The 18,587-nt window shown below is 42.8% G+C and overlaps 1 protein-coding gene across 5 annotated transcripts in view; it reads right to left on the bottom strand.

Annotated features, from left to right (window-relative positions):
- The window catches only part of ZNF331 (zinc finger protein 331), a 73,954-nt gene that overhangs the window by 43,719 nt on the left and 11,648 nt on the right, over nt 1–18,587 (bottom strand). For 3 of the 5 annotated variants that reach the window (XM_054538289.2, XM_024236235.3, XM_024236236.3), the window contains exons 1-3: nt 12,818–13,032; nt 11,963–12,191; nt 11,367–11,434 (exon numbers count right to left, since the gene is read on the bottom strand). The gene's annotated coding sequence lies outside the window, so the exon portion shown is untranslated. Of the gene's footprint in view, nt 1–11,366; nt 11,435–11,962; nt 12,192–12,817; nt 13,033–18,587 lie in introns of those variants that run through there. The other 2 variants (XM_054538291.2, XM_054538290.2) reach the window with 1 other exon arrangement.

The raw sequence follows: 18,587 nt of genomic DNA, 5'->3' as shown, positions 1-18,587 counted from the left end.
CACCCCCGATCTTGAATGACCCTTTCACTGTGTCTCAGCAATACAGTTGTCTTAGTCCGTTTTGGCTGCTATAACAGCTGCTATTACAGGCATGAGCCACCGTGCCCGGCATATTTTCCTAATAACATTTTCTTTTCTCTAGCTTACTTTATTGTAGGAGTATTGCATATAACACATATACCATTCTATATTTGTGTTAATCTACTTCACGTACTCAATAAGGCTTCCATTCAACAGTAGGCTATTACATTTCTAGGGAGTCAAAAGTTAAATGTGGAGTTTTGACTGCATGGCGAGTTGTCGCCCCAGCTCCGTGTTGTTCAAGGGTCAACTGTATGTATATCAGACAAAATAGAATTTAAGTCAAAAACTATAAGAAGAGAAAGAAAGTCATTATAGAATTATAAAGGGATCAATTCACGAAGAAGATGTATCAATTGTAAATATGTATGTACCCAACATTGGATCATGTAAATATATAAAGCACACATTATGAGATCTGAAGGGACAAACAGACTGCAATACAATAATTGAAGGGGACTTCAAATCCTACTTTCAACAAAGGACAACTTATTCAGCAGAAAATCAATAAGGAAACACTGGAATTGAATTTTACTTTAGACCAAATGGACCTATCAGATGTATACAGAGTATCCCTCCCAACAGCAGCAGAATACATATTCTTCTCCAGCACACATGAAAGATTCTCCAGGACAGATAACATATTAGGCCAAATAACAAGTCTTAAGAAATTTAAGGCAACTGAAATCCTATCAAGCATCTTTTCAACCACAGCGGTATTAAGCTAGAAATCAATAACAGGAGGAATTTAGGTAAATTCACAAATATGTGGAAATTAAACAACATCATAAGTACCAGTAGGTCAAGGAAGAAGTTAAAAGTTTAATTTAAAAATATTTTGAAATAAATGCAAAAGGAAACAACATACCAAATCTTGAGAAATGCAGGAAAAGCAGTTCTAAGAGGGAAGTTTATAGCAATAAACACCGACATTAAGAAAGGAGAAAGACCTTAAACAAACATTACTTCTCAAGGAACTCGAAAAAGAACAAATGAAGCTCACAGTAATGAAAGGAATAATAAAGGTTGGAGACTTTTATTATGGAGACTGGAGAAACAATATGGGAAGATCAATGAAACTAAGAGTTGATTTTTTTGAAAAGATAAACAACATTGAAAAACCATGAGACTTTCGAAGTCAAAAAAAAGGGAAGACTCAAAAATCAATGAAATCAGAAATGAAAATGGAGACATTACAACTCATATCACATAAATACAAAGAATCGCGAGAGACTACAAGGAACAATTAGGTGCCAAAAAATTGGATAACCTAGAAGATTAATTCCTAGGAACACACAACCTACCAAGATGGAATCATGAACAGAAAAATCTGAACACATCAGTAATAAGTAAAGAGATTGAATAAATAATACAGAATCTCTGATCAAAGAATAGCCCAGGACTTGATGATGGCTTCATTGCTGTATTCTACCAAATATTCACAAAATATTCTTCTGAAACTCTCCCAAAAAGTTATAGAGGAAGGAATGCTCCCAAGTTGCTGCAGTATTATTCACAATACCCCAGGGGAAAACAAAAAAAATCAACCTACATGTTAATCAGTAGAGGAATGAGTAAAGAAAATGTGGCATATATCATAATTAAATACTATTCAGCCTTAAAAACCAGGAAAATCCAGTCATTTGTGATAACATGGGTGAACATAGAGGACATCATATTAAGTGAAATAAGCCAGGCATAGAAACGTCCACCTGCATTATCTCACCTATTTAAGTGTCAAAAAGCTGAACTCATAGAAGCAAAGAGTGGAATGATGGTTACCAGAGGCTGGGACAGGGATGGGAACAGGGAGATGAACGGCTACAAAGGCTAGAGAGGAGGAATAAATTCTGCGTACCTATTTTATAACCTGGTGACTATAATGAATAACGTTGCTGAGAGATGTTAAATGTTCTAATCACAAAAATGATAACTAGTAAGGTGAAGGGTATGTTATTCACTTTGGTTTCATCACTCCGTGATGCATACATGTATCAAAACATAATGTTGTACATAATAAGCACATAATTTGTTATCTATCGAATAAAAATAAAAAATAAAGGATGTCATTTTAATAACAAAACAACAATAATCCGAATAAATAAATAAAAAGAAGAAAAATACAGAACTATATATGGCCCATAAATCCCTTTACTGCTGAACCTTTTACAGAAAAAATTTGCCAACTCTGTCCTAGATCCAGAACTCATACTCAAAATCAAACCACATTGCTTCTCACTGTGCACACAAAGCAAGTGGAAAAAAACAACTCTGAAGCTGTCAGCTTCAAAGAAAATCTAGTAAACAGAAGAAATTTCAATTTATTGATTACTTGGAAAACATTTATGCCTTTGATGACACAGAAGTTTGCTCAAACTCCACTCTTAAAAGCCTCACAAAGCTGACAACCTTGTCACGTAGTCAAACCATCTACTTTCTGGCTGTGACATGAAAATCAGGCTTAGGGAAAAGACTAAAGATAGGTGGTGTTTGATTCCACTTAAAAATGAATCCTTTCCTTAGCAAACCACATCCTAATATCAAGCACTAAGGTTAAGCTCCAGGAGGTATTTTTCTATACCATCAGATTCTTAGAAGAGCAGAGCACACAGAAAGAGCTACACAGTTTGCCAAAGGGGCACGTGAATAACATTCAGAAGAGAGACTTGGTTAGTGGGGAGTACATTGAGGGATATCCCTGTATGAACCCCTGACACCTCTTTGGAAAGGATGACTGGGATAAGTTGTTATAGTGAGAATATTTAGGGGCAAGGAGAGTAAATAGTCCTGTCTTATAAACACTAATCATTTAATGAATAAAACGTAACTCACTTGAACCTTGATTTTAAGATGGGTAAATGATTCTTCCTCTCAAGGGGTGCTTTTTCAGAAGGATGTTGGTTTAGGGAAAAGAGGAGGATAAGAATGAGAAGCTAGGGTCTTTCTAGGTGCACAGCCTACATTAGAAAATACCTCATAAGGCACACCTGCCCTCAGGCCATATCTATAACAATCAGAAGTCAGAGGGCACTGGGATCAGAGTGTTTCAGAGATTCCTGGGGTCTACATTGTATTAACTGGGGTTATAGACCGTGTAGCTGACCTCACTCTATAAGGATGGTCCCATTGCCCCCAAGATACTCGCACACCTGTCACAATTATGGAGACAGAGCTGGCACATCAACCCCACACACGCCCACGCAAGTGCGTCTTCTACTCACACGTCAGGTCCCGGTTACCCCTGCGGATGCCAATGTACATGCACACATAGACACATATTTCCACACGTGCTGGAGCACTGACTGGAAAAATGACCAAAACGCCAAGTGATGCCCTGTACATACCGACAGTTGTTTTGAGGCTGCTTCCTTTTACGTCTGAGGGGAGTGTGAATTTTACCTCTGAACTTGTCCTTCAAGCCATGATGGCCCAGCAGACAAGCATTAATTCGCCTTACACTATTGGTCTTCCCTTTGCATCAAACATTATTAGAAAAATACAAGTTATAAAACAAATTGTATTTACCTACACATGGAACCTGTGAATTCAGAATTATTTGGTTATAACTCGACATCCATGGGCGATATGGCTTGAATATTTGCCCTGTCTAAATCTCAAGTTGAACTGTCATCCCCAGTGCTGGAGGTGGAGACTGGTGAGAGGTGTTTGGGTCATGGAGGCAGATCCCTCATGTCTTGGTGCTGTCTTGGCCATGGTGAGTGAGTTCTTGCAAAATCTGGTCATTTAAAAGTACATGGCATCCCCCGCACCTCCCGCCACCGCTGTGTCCCAACCTTACCCCTCCTTTTGCCATGTGACGTGCCTACTCCCACTTTACCTTCCAAGTAAAGTGGAGTAAAAGCTCCTGAGGCCTCCCTAGAAGCCAAGCGGATGCCAGATGTCGATACCATGCTTCCTTTTCAGCCTTCAGAAGCATGAGCCAATCTTTATAAATGACCCAGTCTCGGGGATTTCTTGATAGCAATGCAAGAATGGCCTATCCGAGTGGCTGCTGTCAGAATGATGTTCCCTTCCTAGCACCTCTCAGGGCACATCACCTGGAATTCCCCACAATCCGTGATCACAGGCTGCCCTGAGTCGCTTCTACTCAGTTTCCCCTCCTTGCTGGGTTATAGACAACATATAGGTAGCAGCTGTGTCCTTTTAGTTATTCTCTCATTCTTCGTGCTAATATCACAGAGTTTGGCATACTGCAGACACTTAACAAGTCTGATTTTGACTCAAAATTCTGGTTTTCAAAATTTATCTGAAGGACACAGCTACAGTCATACACAAATGTTTGTGCAAGAATATTCAGGGAATTTTTTCTCTGTGAATTTTCTTTAGAATGGAGATAAAGATTCACATGCAGTTGTAAGAAACAATACAGCGAGAGAGATCCTGTTTACCTTTTACCTGATTTACACCAATGATGACTGAACTACAGCATAATACCACAACTAGGACACTGTCATTGATGCAATCAATTGATATTATTCCACTTCTCCAGAGAATAATTTTTCTTTTTTTTTTTTAAAGACAGAGTCTTGCTCTGTCGCCCAGGCTGGAGTGCAGTGGCATGATCCTGGCTCACTGCAAGCTCCACCTCCCGGGTTCACACCATTCTCCTGCCTCAGCCTCCCGAGTAGCTGGGACTACAGGCGCCTACCACCACACCCGGCTAATTTTTGTATTTTTAGTAGAGACGGGGTTTCACCGTGTTAGCCAGGATGGTCTCGATCTCCTGACCTCATGATCCACCTGCCTCAGCCTCCCAAAGTGCTGGGATTACAGGCATGAGCCACCACACCCAGCCTTCAGAGAATAATTTTTAAAAAATCAAAAAAATAGGTTGGGTGCGGTGGCTCATGCCTGTAATCCCAGCACCTTGGGAGGCCAAGGTGGGCGGATCACCTGAGGTCAGTTGTTTGAGACCAGCCTGGGCAACATGGTGAAACCTCGTCTCTACTAAAAATACAAAAAAATCATCCAGGCGTGGGGATAGGCAGCTGTAGTCCCAGCTACTTGGGAGGCTGAGGCAGGAGAATCGCTCAAACCCGGGAGGCGGAGGCTGCAGTGGGCGATGATTGCGCCACTGCACTCCAGCCTGGGCAACAGAGCGAGACTCTGTCTCAGAAAAAAAAAAAAAAGAAAGAAATATCTGACAGTAGAGGACAGATTAAATAAATTATGATCTGCTATATCATGACATAAAATACATTTACTAATGATACTGATCCATATAATTGAGAAAGCATTTATGATGTATTACCAAATGAAGAAAGTAGGTTTAAAAAGGTACACGTAATTTGGGCAGAGGTACTTTGGAGAAATTAAGAACACAGGCTCTGCAGTACAACTTTCAGGGTGTGAATCTGAACTCTGACAGTTACTAACTCACAGTGTCTTTTTCCTCACTGGTGAAACTGGAATATAAATACCATAAGATACGGCTATCTCAATTATCAAGTAAGATAATCTACATAAAACATAGTAATACATAACAATTACTTTATATAAGTTAGCTGTTTTTATTAAAGATCAATGACATTACATATCCCTTAATCCATTTTTAGAAAAGAAACACGAGGCTGCTGTTTTCTTATGCTAAAATATGTGCTTCTCAGTCAGCTATCAATATCATGACTGCTAACTAAAAATAACTTTCCAAGCCTGATGTTAAGCATGAATTTATTTGAATCAGCAAAATTAGCAAAAACGATTCTAAGACACATGAGAAGAAAACGTTCCCTCTTTACCAGCAACTAGGGAAATAGATATATGATTCTGCATCAGAAATCAAGTTGAAAGAATCTAATCTGAGAAGAGATACCAAATCGAGAATATTAGCAAGAGACTGAATCATGTGTTCTACGTGATATGGGAGATTCATGTAATTATTTCAATTTATTGACATTTTAGTCATTTCATATATTTGGATTTCATATATCTTGGATTTGTTACTTGTATATATAATCATGGAAATGTTGCTTGTATATATTTGGAAGGCATCAGACATCACCGATTATCATTGTCTGTCAAAGAAACATTAAAATCATAGAAAATCTAATTCTGAAAGGCTCTCTTTCTTGATAATCTGCTGTCATGGGATTAGTTTGAAATGGCGTATCTCTAATTCTATCAGGTGTAAACATGTGAGGCTTTTCAAAGCAAGAGAAAGATAACTGGCCTGCCTCTCTCTTCTCCACATGTACACAAATGTAATGTGACCCATGGCTGGGTTGGATTTCTTTCACAAACTAAGATTCGAAGAGTCTTTAACTCATTTACATGATCAATTAGCAGGATTTAACGCTCCAGAAACAAACATACACACGTGTTTAGTGGGGGAGTGGGAGACAGGACACATACCTAGAAAATGTTAACAGTAAATACTCACAGTTAACAGTAAATCCTCACCTCTTTCTCCTCTTCTGAACCCCCTCATCTACTTCTAATACTCTGTGATTACATTGGGCCCACTGGCACAATTCAGGATAATCTCCTTGTCTTAAGGTTAGCTGATTAGCAACTTCAGTCCATCTACAACTGAAATTTCCCTTGCTGTGCAACACCACATATTCCCGCATTCATGAATTAGGGTGTGGGCATTTTTGAGATATACTTATTCTGCTTACCACAAGCCTATCCATTCAAACATTTGTTAATAACTACAAGGTACCAGCACCTTCATAACTCTGATTTTTTTACCTTGAGTAATCATTTTTTTTAAATTCAGGACTTCCTTAAGTTATATTTCTTTTTTTTTTTTTTTTTTAAAGATGGAGTCTCGCTCTGTCACCCAGGCTGGAGTGCAGTGGCACAATCTCGGCTCTCACTGCAACCTCCACCTCCTGGGTTCAAGTGATTCTCCTGCCTCAGCCTCCTGGGTAGCTGGGATTACAGGCACATGCCACCACGCCTGGCTAATTTTTGTATTTTTAGTAGAGACGGGGTTTCACCATGTTGGTCAGGCTCAAACTCCTGACCTCGTGATCCGCCTGCCTTGGCCTCCCAAAGTGCTGGGATTATAAGCATAAGCCACTGCGCCCAGCAAGTTATGATTCTTATAATGCAATTAATGCAGGCCTGGTATAAAAAAAATTAGTTCCCCGGCCGGGCGCGGTGGCTCACGCCTGTAATCCCAGCACTTTGGGACGCCGAGGTGGGCGGATCACGAGGTCAGGAGATCGAGACCATCCTGGCTAACACGGTGAAACCCCGTCTCTACTAAAAATACAAAATTAGCCGGGCGCGGTGACAGACGCCTGTAGTCCCAGCTACTCGGGAGGCTGAGGCAGGAGAATGGCGTGAACCTGGGAGGCTGAGCTTGCAGTGAGCCGAGATCGCGCCACTGCACTCCAGCCTGTCGACAGAGCAAGACTCCGTCTCAAAAAAAAAAAAAAGAAAATTTCTACGACAAAAAATTGAATAATGTAGAAGAAATGAATAAATTCCCAGTAATATACAATCTATCAAGATTGAATCATGAAGAAATACAAAATCTGAACATACTAACAACAGGTAAGGAGGTTGAATAAGCAATAAAATATCTCCCATGAAAGACCAGAACCTGATGCCCTCACTGCTGAATTCTACCAAACATTCGAAGACCTAATACAATGCTTCTCAAACTCTTCCAGAAAATTCAAGAGAAGGGACTATCTCCAAGCTCATTTTATAAGAACAGCATGACCAAACCCAACAAGGACACTGCAAGACAAGAAAAATCACCGGCCAATACCTTTGATAAACATAAAAGCAAAAATCCTCAGCAAGATACTAGCAAACTGAACTCAGTAGCATATAAAAAAGATCATTCACCATGATCAAGCAGGATTTATCCCAGGAATGCAAGTATGGTTCAACATATACAAATCCATAAATCTGATATAGCACATTAACAGAATGAAGGATAAAATCCATATGATCATCACAATAGATCCAAAAAAAGCATCTGACAAAATTCAACAGCCTTTCCGAATAAAAACTCTCAAAAGATTAGGTATTGAGGAATGTACCTCAATATGATAAAGGTGATATAACACAAGCACATAGCTAACATCATAATCAATGGTGAAAAGTTGAAATACCAGGAACAAGATGAGAATTACCACTCTTACCACTTCTAATCAATGTAGAAGCCTCAGGCTGAGCAATTAGGCAAGAAAAAGAAAAGCCAATCAAATAGGAAGTGAAGAAGTTAAACTGTTCCTGTTTGTAGATGACATGATCTTATACATATAGAAAACCCTAAAAGCTCCATCAAAAAATGATTAGAAATAATAAATGAATTCAGTAAAGTTGCATTATGCAACATCAACATTAAAAAATCAATAGTATCCCTTACAAAATCAATGTGCAAAAATCACAAGCATTCCTATACCAATCACAGACACACAGAGAGCCAAATCATGAGTGAACTCCCATTCACAATTGCTACAAAGAGAATAAAACACCTAGGAATGCAACTTACAAGGGATGTGAAGGACCTCTTCAAGGAGAACTACAAACCACTGCTCAACGAAATAAAAGAGGAAACAAATGGAAGAACATTCCATGCTCATGGATAGGAAGAACCAATATCATGAAAATGGCCATACTGCCCAAGGTAATTTATAGATTCAATGCCATCTCCATCAAGCTACCGATGACTTTCTTCACAGAATTGGAAAAAACTACTTTAAAGTTCATATGGAACCAAAAAAGAGCCCACATTGCTAAGACAATTCTAAGCAAAAAGAACAAAGCTGGAGGCATCACACTACCTGACTTCAAACTATACTACAAGGCTACAGTAACCAAAACAGCATGATACTGGTACCAAAACAGAGATATAGACCAATGGAACAGAACAGAGGCCTCAGAAATAACACCACACATCTACAACCATCTGATCTTTGACAAACCTGACAAAAACAAGCAATGAGGAAAGGATTCCCTATTTAATAAATGGTGCTGGGAAAACTGGCTAGCCATATGTAGAAAGCTGAAACTGGATCCCTTCCTTACATCTTATACAAAAATTAATTCAAGATGGATTAAAGACTTAAATGTTAGACCTAAAACCATAAAAACCATAGAAGAAAACTTAGGCAATATCATTCAGGACAAGGTATGGGCAAGGGCATGGGCAAGGACTTCAGGACTAAAACACCAAAAGCAATGGCAACAAAAGCCAAAATAGACAAATGGGATCTAATTAAACTAAAGAGCTTCTGAACAGCAAAAGAAACTACCATCAGAGGGAACGGGCAACCTACAGAATGGGAGAAAATTTTTGCAATCTACCCATCTGACAAAGGGCTAATATCCAGAATCTACAAAGAACGCCAACAAATTTACAAGAAAAAAACAAACAACCCCATCAAAAAGCGGGCCAAGGATATGAACAGACACTTCTCAAAAGAAGACGTCTATGCAGCCAACAGACACGTGAAAAAATGCTTATCATCACCGGTCATCAGAGAAATGCAAATCAAAACCACAATGAGATACCATCGCACGCCAGTTAGAATGGCAATCATTAAAAAGTCAGGAAACAGCAGATACTGGAGAGGATGTGGAGAAATAGGAACACTTTTACACTGTTGGTGGGAGTGTAAATTAGTTCAACCATTGTGGAAGACAGTGTGGCGATTCCTCAAGGATCTAGAACTAGAAATACCATTTGACCCAGCAATCTCATTACTGGGTATATACTCAAAAGATTATAAATCATGCTACTATAAAGACACATTCACACATATGTTTACTGTGGCACTATTCACAATAGCAAAGACTTGGAACCAACCCAAATGTCCAACAATGACAGACTGGATTAAGAAAATGTGGCACATATACACCATGGATTACTATGCAGCCATAAAAAAGGATGAGTTCATGCCCTTTGCAGGGACATGGATGAAGCTGGAAACCATCATTCTGAGCAAACTATCACAAGGACAGAAAACCAAACACCGCATGTTCTCACTCATAGGTGGGAATTGAACAATGAGATCACTTGGACACAGGGTGGGGAATATCACACACCAGGGCCTGTCGGAGTGGGGGGGCTGGGGGAGGGATAGCATTAGGAGAAATACCTAATGTAAATGACGAGTTGATGGGTGCAGCAAAACAACATGGCACATGTATACCTATGTATTAAACCTGCACGTTGTGCACATGTACCCTAGAACTTAAAGTATAAAAAAAAAAATAGTATCCCTATAGACTAACAACTATTTGAAAAAGAAATCAAGGCTGGGCATGGTGGCTAACAGACAAATGAATTGCATCATTAAAAAACTTCTGCACAGCACAGCAATCAATAGAGTGAAGAGAGAACCTATGGAGTAGAAGGAAATATTTGCAAACCATACATCTGATAAGCAGTTAATATTCACAATATATAAGAAACTCACACAACTTAAGAGTGTGAAAAAAAATGTGATTAAAAATTGGGACAAAGGCAGGGCATGGTGGCTCACACCTGTAATCCCAGGACTTTGGGAGGCTGAGGCGGGCAGATAACTTGAAGTCAGGAGTTCGAGACCAGCCTGGCCAACATGATGAAACCCCGTCTCTACTAAAAATACAAAAATTAGCCAGGCATGGTGGTGGGTGCCTATAATTCCAGCTACTTGGGAGGCTGAGGCAGGAGAATCGCTGGAACCCGAGACGCAGAGGTTCCAGTGAGCTGAGATCATGCCATTGCACTCCAGCCTGGGGGACAAGGGCAAAAGAAAAAGAAAATAAAAAATATATATATATAGTATATTTGAAAATTGCTAAGAGTGTACAGTTTAAATGTCCTCATGACAAAAATAATAATTAGTGAGGTGATGGATATGTTCATCAGCCTGATTTAATCATCTCATAATGTATACATATATAAAAATGTATACACAATAAATACAATTTGTCATTTGCCAATTATATAAAAATTAAAAAAAATTAACCATGTTAAAAAATAACTACAATAATAAAAAATAAAAGACCAAAGATATCTGGTGTTTCCTTCCACCCAAAAATAAATCCCTTTCTTACTAAACCACACTGTAATATAAAGTGTTAGAATTAATCTCTTCTGTCCCATCAGATTCTTAGACAATTTTTAGACATTTTAGAAGAGGGTAGGTCAATGGAGAATACACGGAGGAATGACCTGCACGGCCCTGTCACATCCCTTGGGGAGGAATTAGTGGGATAAATGGCTATTTGGGAAGACATGGGCCCAAGGAAAGTAAATAGTCTTAAGTTGTATAAACACAAATCATTGAATGAACAAAAAGCTAACTCACCTGAAACCTTACTTTAGGACATATAACACTTCTTCTTCCTCCTCCGGGATGCTTTTCCTGAAGGCCAGCTGGCAGGAGGGGAAAAGGAAGATAAGAATGAGGCACCAGGACCTTTCTGGATCACAAGCTACGTTAGAAAACAGCGCACATGTCCAGGCGCGGTGGCTCACACCTGTAATCCCAGAACTTTGGGAGGCCGAGGGGGGCGGATCATGAAGTCAAGAGATCGAGACCATCCTTGCCAACATGGTGAAATCCCGTCTCTACTAAAAATACAAAAATTAGCTGGGCATGGTAGCATGCGCCTGTGGTCCCAGCTACTCGGGAGGCTGAGGCAGGAGAATCGCTTGAACCCGGGAACCGAGATCGCGCCACTGCACTCCAGCCCTGGGCGACAGAGCAAGACTCTGTCTCAAAAAAAAAAGAAAGAAAGAAAATAGGACACACTTGTCCCCAGACCACAGTTAAAATCAATCAGAAATAAGAGGGCACAGGCATGTGAGTTTTTCAGAGAAATGCTGGAAAACTCTAGGAACTGGGGTTCTGAAACATGGAGCTGCCCCTCTCACCGCCTCCCCGCCTCCCATGTCAGGTACCTCTTTCTTCCCCAAAAGGAATTCTATTCTTGAGGTTACTTCCTCTTTTCGTCCAGGTAGTGTGCATGGAGACCACTTCTGGCTCCAAAACTGCCATCTCGTGACTTGTGAAGCCTTCTTCTTGGTCATTTTCACAACAGCGTCGAGCCTCTCACGTCATTTTGGGACCACTGCTCCCTAGCAGGTACCACATGGCTGGAAGGCGAAGGTACAGGAAGCAACGGAGACACTACAAAGACAGGTGAGATGGTCGCACACACCTGTGCTCACTCAAAAGGCCATGCATCCAGGCCCGATCCCGACCAGTCACAGCCGCACACTCGCTGGCCCTTTCGCACCCACAGACGCTCACACCAGAGAGACACTGCCTGTCCCTGTCAACCTGACAGAAATGCAAAGGCACATTTCAGAGACACGGAAACCCGTCCTGGCCGTGCTACCTCTGCAGACCCCACCAGCATTGACCTCGCACAGAGCGGAGGTGCAGAGACACAGCCCGGCTGCGTCACCCCTACAGGTGCCCTTACAGCCCGGCGCTATGGCCCTCATAGACATCTACGCACACCTGTGTCACAGTTTATGGGGACAGAGCCCGGCCGCGTCAACCCCGCATGCATCACAGCTAGGGGAACGGGGCTTGTTCGCATTACCCCACAGACGAAGACAATTATCTCAGTCACTGGGCCACGGCAGGGCCCCACCAGACAGCCTCTGGCTTATTCACACACACACACACACACACACACACACACACACACACTCACACACACTCCCACTTCCCTGCTCGCCGCTCCCAAAGCCTCAGGCCGAAGCTTCTTCATTTTACGGCCTCCCCGTCCCGAGTGGCTCCCTCACCGCCATTCCCCGCGGAACCCTGCCCTGGCTTCCTCCTGGGCAAATAGCTCCCGGCTCGAGGCCTAACCACACCCAGCACATCAGGAGGTGAAACAAGGTCTCAGGCGCAGTTGGGATGAGATCCAGGCGAAACCATTTTTAAAAATCCCGCGAGCATGAAGCACGCCCCTCAGCCGGCCACCTGGCTCGCTCCTCATTGGACTGTGCCCCAAGGCCCTCTGGGAAATGTAGTCCGTAACCAGAGAAGCTTCGGCGTAGCTGGAAGGGCGCCCGTCAGTGTTTCCCAGCATGCAACTCTACACGGCGCTAATGGAGCCGTGACCCAGAGGCCTCTGGGAAATGTAGTCCGTAGCCCGGGAATCCACAGAGTTGGAAGCGGCTGTCAGGATTTCCCAGCATGCAACTCTACGCGGCCCTAAGGGCGTCGTGCCTTGAGGGCTTCTGGGAAATGTAGCTCATAACCCGGGAATTGACGTATCTGGAAGGGCGCCCATCAGTGTTTCCCAGCATGCAACTGCACACGGCCCTAATGGAGCCATGCCACAGAGACCTCTGGGAAATGCTCACTGCGCTGGAATACTCAGCGCTGGAAGCGCGGCTCTCAGAATGCTCTTCGTAGGTGTCTCCTCCCACTGTTAGAGCAGCTGCACCCCCATAGACTTCTGGGGAAGCGTATTTCAGATTGGGAGAATCTTCAAATGCTGGAAGCCCTGTCGGCCTTCTCCTGCCCTGAAACTGTGCTTGGTCCTAAGGCGCACCACAAAAAATTCCTGGGAAAAGTGGTTCAGGCTTTAGGAGCCCACAGTTCCAATTGCTTACAACTTGCATTTGGGATCCGTCCATAGGGAAGGCGTGTCCCCGTGTCCTTCTGGGGAGGAAATGTAGTGTGTAACGACCAGAAATCACGCCTGTAATCTCAGCACTTTGGGAGGCCGAGGCGGGTATATCACCTGAGATCAGGAGTTCGAGACCCTCCTGCCCAACATGGTGAAACCCCGTCGCTACTAAAAATGCAAAAATTAGCCAGGCGTAGTGGGGTGTGCCTGTAATCCCAGCTACTTGGGAGGCTGAGGGAAGAGAATCGCTTGAACCCAGGAGGCAGAGGTTGCAGTGAGCCGAGATCACACCACTGCACTCCAGCCTGGGCGATAAGAGTGAAATAATAATAATAATAAGCCCAGAAAGCTTAAAAGCTGTGATTTGGGAAAAGTTGAAAAATTTCTCAGCATGCAACATGGCCCTTCTTCGAAAAGAGCTGTGCCTCCAGAAGGTTTTTGGAAATACAGCCCCGAGCTGGAAATGCCTCTAGAAAGTGTTAGGTAGGGTGTTTACATGTGAGATTTTGGGGACGTTTCAGCACTGCCCTTTCCCCCACCCCCCAGTAGATTGGGGAGCTCCAGGCACGTGTGTAGGGACCTTGAGTAGGTTCCACGGGAGTGACCGGGTCCTGACTGGGTCTGTGCCAAGGCTCTCTCTGTAAGGGCAGGACTTTGCGTTTCATTCTCTGATGCTGTCCCAGGCTTGACAGCACTGCCTGGCTCTTCAAATGTCTCTGTGAGTGTTATCTTGGTATGGGCGGGAGAGGCCTGGGCTGTATGGCTTGCTGCCCGGCAGGATATTGACAAGATGTTCTTATGATCAGGCGGTTTGGCCCTTTTTCCGGTGGGATCTCATCAGGATGTTCCTTGGACCTTTGCCCAGAAAGATATGATAGGGATGGTTTTTTTAGTTGGGCCTTTGCCCAGCAAGATATGATAGAGATGGTTTTTTAGTTGGGCCTTTGCCCGGTAGGACATGATGAGAATGTTTCTTTAATTGGGTCTTTGTTCGCCTTGTGGTCAGGTGGTTGGGCAGGAGATTTCTCACTGCCTGAACCCCTGTGAAATGTTTCACTTTGACCAAGGTCTGCAAAAGAGCAGGGGGCTTACAAAATGGTGCGATTTAGACTAACACTGGGGTGTGAGATGCTTTGTCCTCAAAAATATATGTTGTTGTTGGGAGAGAATCATTGGTGGGTGTGACTGGATTTGTGATTGTGTGGACTCATCAGGGAGCCTCCTGGAGCTGAGGTAAGGGAGGGCACCTGTGAGGTTTTTGGCCTTGATTATGACATGGATGAGATTGTATGTTTCTATGAACGTGTGGGTAAGACTACTGTATAGAGTACCCTTGACATAAGTAACTCCATCTTAGAAAAAGACTCCATCTTGCATTCCACAGGGCACTTTGCCAACATGGACAAGATGTTTTGCTTAATAAATAAATAATAAAGACTGCATCCAACCAGATAAGGATATAAACAAGCACATTCTTCCACCATCTGTCCTCCCCAGAGGACTCTGTGGCCAGAAAAGGAGCAAGGCTTCAGTGGCTTGAAATAACCATCTTCACTGACAACTGTCCTGCTGTCATTTGTGATGAGCACTTGGCATCTGCTGCTGAAGCCTCAAAGACTTCTCCTTGCAAGACCAATGGGCCTGCCCAGCCCTGACCAAGGGATTTGTTTCTCTCCCTAGACTGACTTTTTAACCCTTTCTCCTCTTTTCTCTTGATGTTAAACATTACTTTGTTTATGGTGAAATGTTTATAACATTTATATATATTGATTAAGTACGCTACTATGTATGCTTTGAAATATTGACTGACTTGTGAAGTGGCTTGAGCCTGCGTGCCTATGGCTCTGACTACCAAGTGAAGGGGCAGTACCAAAGAGAATTGCCTTGTATTAGTCAGGGTTCTCCAGAGAGACAGAACTAATAGGACATATGTCTATAGGAAAGGAAGTTTATTAGGGAGAATTGGCTTACACGATCACAAGGCCAAGTCCCATGATAGGCCATCTGCAAGCTGAGGAAAAAAGAAGCCAGTAGTGGCTCAGTCCAAGTCCAAAGGCCTCAGAAGTAAGGAAGCCAACTGTGCAGAGGTCAGCCTGTGGCCAGAGGCCACAGGGCCCCCGGCAAACCACCAGTGTAAGTCTAAGAGTCCAAAGACCAAAGAACCTGGAATCTGATGTCCAAGGGCAGGAGAAGCGGAAGGAAGCATCCAGCACGAGAGAAAGATGAAAGCCAGAAGACTCAGCAAGCAAAGGTATCCCACCTTCTTCTGCCTTCCATGTTCTACCCGAGCTGGCAGCCAATTGCATGGTGTCCACCAGCATCGAGGGTGGGTCTTCCTCTCTCTGCATCCACTGACTCGAACGTCAGTCTCCTCTGGCAACACCCTCACAGACACACCCAGAAACAATCCTTTACCAGCTGCCTAGGCTTCCTTCAATCCAATCAAGTTGACACTTAATATTAACCATCACATGCCTCTTTGGGAACTCCAGGCGGCTCATGGCTTTTGTGATTGAAACAGCATCAATCAAAGCCTGACACTGTGGAAAGATACAAACGTGTGTGGACCTGGTTATCTCTGGACCACTGGTGGTTTGCTGGGGGCTCTCGGGCCTTTGGCCATAGGCTGAAGGCTGCACTGTTGGCTTCCTTGCTTCTGAGGCTTCTGGACTCGGACTGAGCCACTACTGGCTTCTTTCTTCCTCAGCTTGCAGATGGGTTATCATGGGACTTTGCCTTGTGATTGTGTGAGCCAATTCTCCCTAATAAATCAGAGATAAACCAAATCTCAGCAGATTTGAACCTGCGTGGGGAGAGTAATGAAGACATAAACAGTCTCCTGGTCTGGGCTGAGTTGTCTGTTGATCTTGCAAAGAAGAATCTTTGATGTGGGTAGAAACTTTGGCAGCAGATGTCAAGTGCTTATCACAAATGACAGCAGGACAGCTGGCAGTTAAGATGGCCATTTTGAGCTGCTGAAGCACGCTTCTTTTATGGCTAGAGTCCTGTGGGGAGGACTGATAGTGGAAGAATGTGCTTGTTTATGTTCTTATCTGCTTGGATGCAGTCCTTATTATTTATTTACTAAGCAAAACATCTTGTCCCTGTTGGCAAAGTGCCCCATGAAATATAAGATGGAGTCTTTTTCTAAGATGGAGTCTTTTTCTAAGATGGAGTTACTTATGTCAAGGGTGCTCCATACAACTACTAACTATACAACTACTATACAACTCTATACAACAGGTGTTTTCATTTTGATGGTTGTGCTGTTGTGCGCGTTTTCTAGTGGTTTTACAGGGCTCTGTTGGGGGATTTGTCAAATGGCACTGCAAGTCATTACTGTCCGTGATGATCTTAGCCTACTCTACCACATGTGCCTGCGGAATTATATCTCTGTGAGTGTGTACTTGTGAACATAAGCCCAGTCTCATCTGAAACAAAGTGAATAATGCTGTTTCTTTTGAGAACATCAAATTTGTTAAAATTTGGTATACAGATTCTCAATTTATCTGGCACTAAAGTAGACATTTCATATTGAATCAGTATATTGTATTTTTATGGAGAAGTGTGTAAGTCAACACAACCTGTTTTTTAATTTTTAAATAAGAAAGAATAAAAAAGATGTCACTTTAATTAATCCAAAATAAGCAACAAAAAAGCAGCAGCTACTTTGTCTCTTTCACAAGTTGTAAGGAGTTAGCTTCCATTTTCTTGTACTGTTTAGGGGCCTGGATAACTATATTTAAAAAGCTCTGGACTACAGATGGAACTTTCCTCTTGGACATAGGTTTAGGGCCTAGAATCAGGAAGTCAGGGACCCTCCTGGATATTAGGTGAGGCATCTTGATCTTTTCATTCTCTGAACAAGAAAGGTTGACTCAGAAAACAGAAGTACTCTGTTTAAGAGTCTTCAGTTTATCCTTCAGAAACTACTTGCGTTTTTTAAAACCATAGGCAATTAATACTTTTTTTTTTGAGACGGAGTCTCTCTCTGTTGTGCAGGCCAGAGTGCAGTGGCCCATCTCGGCTCACTGCAACCTCTGCCTGCTGGGTTCAAATGATTCTCCTGCCTCAGCCTCCTGAGTAGCTGGTATTAAAGGCACGCGCCACCATGCCCAGCTAATTTTTATATTTTTAGTAGAGACAGGGTTTCACCATGTTAGCCAGGCTGGTCTCGAACTCCTGACATCAGGTGATCCGCCCACCTCGGCCTCCCAAAGTGCTGGGGTTATGGGTGTGAGCCACCATGCCCGGCCCAATAAATATATATTTTAATGAGCAGTCTAAAATACAAAACTAGCCTGCCACATCTTAGTAAGGACCTGGTTTCTGAGGCCTCCCCAGAAATGAAGAAATGAATATCATGCAATATTTCTCTTTCTGTGTCTTCCTTGTTTCTCTTGGCATAACATCTACCAGCTTTTTTCTTGTTGTCATAAATGGCAGAATTTCCATGTTTTCATGGCCGAATAATATTTTAATGTGTATATATCACATTTTCTTTACCCATTTGTCCTTTGAAGGAAATGTAGGTTGTTTCCGTGTCTTGGCCATGGCGAATAATCCTGTGCTGAGCATGAAGATGGAGATAGAAGGGGTTTAAAAGGAGCTTCGAAAGACGTCAGTGCAGCCAGGTGCAGTGGCTCATGCCTGTAATCACAGCACTTTGGGAGGCCCAGGAAGGCGGATCACCTGAGGTCGGGAGTTTGAGACCAGCCTGACCAACATAGAGAAACCCCGCCTCTACTAAAAATACAAAATTAGCCAGGCGTGGGGGCGCATGCCTGTAATCCCAGCTACTGAGGAGGCTGAGGCAGGAGAATTGCTTGAACCCAGGAGGCGGAGGTTGCAATGAGCCGAGATCGCGCCATTGCACTCCAGCCTGGGCAACAAGAACAAAACTCCGTCTCAAAAACAAACAAACAAACAAAAAA

The sequence above is a fragment of the Pongo abelii genome, chromosome 20 (assembly GCF_028885655.2).
Source record: "Pongo abelii isolate AG06213 chromosome 20, NHGRI_mPonAbe1-v2.0_pri, whole genome shotgun sequence".
Lineage (NCBI taxonomy): Eukaryota > Metazoa > Chordata > Mammalia > Primates > Hominidae > Pongo > Pongo abelii.
The sequence above is the reverse complement of the archived record's forward strand: the minus strand, read 5'-3'. Positions and strand labels throughout refer to the sequence as shown.